Consider the following 3,964-nt stretch of genomic DNA (forward strand, 5'->3'; position numbering starts at 1 on the left):
AAGGGGTGGTAATGGTGGAGATTGGCTTCTAGCAAATCCAGAATATTTTGAAGGTAGAGCTAACAGAATTTTCTAAGAGACTGAGTGAAGAATGTGAGAAAAAGAGAAGTCAAGGATGACTCCGAGGGGTTTGGTTTGAGCAAGTGCAAGGATAAAGTTTCCCTTTAATGGGATTCTGTGGGGAGAGCAGGTTTGGTGTGGGAGATGTTGGAGCTAAAAGACAAATTTGGGACTTGTTAATTTCTTTGCCTATTAGCCATTTGACTGGAAATATTAAGCAGCATAGTTGAGTCTGAGGTTTGGAATAGATGACTGCCTGGTGATACAAATTTGGGAGTTACTTACATATAGATGGCATGTAAAGTCATGGGACAAGTTGGGATCATGAATAGTTGAGTGTAAATAGAGAAGATAACCAAGGACAGATCCTTGGGGTCTCTCCAACATTATGAGGGGGAGAAGAGGAAGAACTAGCAAGGGATACTGAGAAGGAATGGGGGCACTTCATGGACATTTAATAGGAAGAAAAGCATGAGAGTGTCATGCCCTGGAAGGCAAGTGAAGTGTATCAGAGAGAGTAAATGATCAAACATGTCAAACACTGATGGGAGGTCAAGTCAGCATGGGGACTGAGAGCTCATAATGGGATTTTTCAAACACCGAGGTAGTTCTTGGGGAATGAAGATGAAAACTTGCTTGGTGTTCTTACTTGAGTGTGACCATTGCATGTTGTTCTTGAGCAATACACACTCCAGTTTGTGAACACTGTCCCAGAGACAAGTAGCATACCTATGAGAAGGGAGGAGCCTGTGTATTCTGCAAAACCCCTGCTTCTGGCCCCTTTGTATAGAAATCATGCTTCTTTGTACCAATGAAGTGAGAAAGTTGTAATTAGATGTTTCTGTGGGCTCATAATTTCTGCCCAAAAGAAATTAATGTGAAGGATAGAGCAGCTGCTCACTCTTGGGAGGGTTATTAGTTTTGCTTCTAGCAGCTCAGCTATAAGCTTGGGTAACATTTCTGTGTCCTCTGCAGAATGAGTGAGTATTCAGCTGTGGTACAAGGCAATTTTAGAGTTAAAGATGTTTTGTTTTTTGTTTTGTTTTGTTTTGTTTTGTTTTTAGAGTTAAAGATGTTTATGTTAAGGCCAGCAAAGGAGTAAATCACAATTATATAGAACATCATCCCCCACTTGTACCTGGTAGGGAGTAGAGGGAGGAAAAAGGCTCTTTAACCTATTTCTATATGTTGGGTCCCATGATTTTCATTTCTCTGAGATAAAAAGAAAGAAATAATGATTTGATCAAGAGAAGGCCACCCACTGTGTCAGACCTAAAGGGGCTTCAATGAGATAAGGTTTGGGGACACACTAGGCAGGGCAGATGGTGTGTGTAAAAGCAAGGCAGGCTGCAAACCTAAGGCTCATAGGATTGTGGTAGACCAGTTTGGATAACATTAAGGAGGCCTAAAACAATTTACTGGTAAGTATGAAGAGGAATCCTGTGGTCAGAAAGTGAAATTCAGACTAAATTATCTGGGGTGTAGGTGTGAGTAGAAGGCAATGGGGGTGTGGCTGACTTAGGGCGTGACTGCCCGTAGGTGAGACAGTGCTGGTCAACGTATGGTCCCCAGATCAGCAGCATCACCATTCCCTGAGAACTTGTTAAAAATGCAAATTCTCAGGCTTTACCTGAGACCTACTGAGCTAGAAATTCTGGAGGTGGGCCCAGCAATCTGTTTTAACAGGTGATTCTGATTCATGCTAATGTTGAAAAACACTGGTCTAGGACTGAACTAGGCATTTACTAACTGGAATTGGGGAGAATATTATAAATATAGAAGTCAATAAAGGTTTTGAACCTGGCTGAGTGGGTGAAGTCAATTTTTCAGATTTTCTAAATATATAATATTTTCTAAATATATTTCTTACTCGTTCTTCTGAAACAAATAATAATAACAAATTGAAAGATATTTCTCTATCAAGTTATATAGCTGTTGCCTGTAAGTGTATACAGTCATATATATATATATATATATATCTCCATTGGCTAACAACTAACAGGGGTCTAAACCATAAGTTGTTTATTGTTTATTTGACAGAAATTCTGAAGTTGGTCCAGAGTTGGTTCAGAGGCTCTTTTAATTCATCAAGGTCTCAGTCCCAGATGCCAGGCTTTTCCTCTTTCCACACTGCCACCCTCCTGGTAGCACCATACTGGTGATGTGTCTCCTCATAGCCACAAAATGGCTGCCCAAGCTGCAAGCATTATATCCTGGTAGAAGAGCATTTTACACAGGAAGGAAGTTGGTGGAAGCCAGAGTGCTTTCTTTTCCTATGCCATTCATTCATCTCCAACCCCATCTGCCCCCCATACACCTCCAGAAGACTTCTTATCTATCACTGTACAAAACTGGATCCCATGCTTGCCCCCAGACCAGTCACTGGCACATGGGACTAGATTAGATATAGCAAGATCCATGCCCTGGGTTTGGGCCTGTTGTACATCCTAATAAAATCAGAGTTCTCTTAGTCAAGGTAATGGGGCAGGGCTGTAGGGAGAGCAAGTAACAGTGCTTGCTATAGTTATAAGGACATATACACTTAACCTATATTTCTTTCTTTATTTACCTATATAAAGCAGTAATTACTTTATTCGCATACTGCTTCTGAGTAATCTAAATTTTCTACTGAATATTTCTCCCTCATGCCTTTATCGTGACAGTTTTAATAATAGAGAGAAATTATTTTTAATAACCTCATATTAAAGTTATTTCTAATGGGAAGACCAGACTTGAGATTTCCCAAGTTGGCCTATTATTCACATCAGGCTACCATGACAGCTAGTGCATTAGCTGAAACAAAACTCTCTGAGAGATGTTTTTGAAATGGTACCAGCAGTATTTTGAAACAAATAGCAAACACTAATACTTTCCTTTGGTGTAATTCCATATTTTATATTAATTTGGGACAAATGTGTGAAACTATGTATAATGATTAATATCAATTTGTTGTGGGCTCCTATGGGAGTCTATCCTAGAGTATCCCGGTCATCCTATAGTGGTTCAAACATGCAGTAGCTCATATTCATGCTGGAAAGAGCAGCCTGCTGGAGATGGGGCTGAATGTTTCCTACAGTGTCTCTACAAAGGAGAAACTCTGCCCCTGTTTTTTTCCAGCCCCTTCTAGATGTCCACCTAGAGAAGCTGCTGACTATCTGAATGGTTAGGGCTTCACCCACTGGAAAGTATATCACTAAGGGGCAGGGCCCTGCCTCGAAAGGTGATGGATCTTCATAGTTATATTCTCTATTCCAGCTTTGCCATCTGGTTTCTGCTGATACGTGACCGGCATGCCCGATTGAAGGGGGAAGGAACAGGAAGCTTTGCTTGAGTTTCCTGGCCTGAGTTTCTTGGCCTGAGTCACATTTTCCAATCTAGCTCAGTTTTACCAGGAAGAAGCCCTGTATGTGGAGGAATGACTGCCACATGCCCAGCGATGTGTAGAGCACCATATGACTTCCCACCCAGTTAGTGTTCTTTGTGGTCATACTCCCTTGAGGATACCACAAGCCGAGGCAGGGGAAATGGTAGAATTAGGGCACCAAACCTTACCCAAAGTCCTTAACACTGACAGACACTAAGTTTTCTTTACAATAACATCAAATGAGGTGCTGACTTTGGAAACAAGCAAAAGTTAGTCACAGTTTTGAATCATAATGGTGCAGAAGCAATGAAGGAGCATCTGAAATTTTCTTGAATTTTCAGAAAGTAATTTGTACTGTAAAAGCTATTTAAACTACAGAGAAAGCACAGAGATCAGCAGTTTTTAAAGTGACTCCTGGGCTCTCAAAAGTTCTTAATTGGCATTTGTAAAGGGTTCTATTAGCTTGAAAATATATGAGCATATTGGTTTGACTACTGCTGCTTTAATAAAGACTGTAATTTTTACTTAAACCATGTAATT

The sequence above is a fragment of the Halichoerus grypus genome, chromosome 4, assembly GCF_964656455.1.
Source record: "Halichoerus grypus chromosome 4, mHalGry1.hap1.1, whole genome shotgun sequence".
NCBI lineage: Eukaryota > Metazoa > Chordata > Mammalia > Carnivora > Phocidae > Halichoerus > Halichoerus grypus.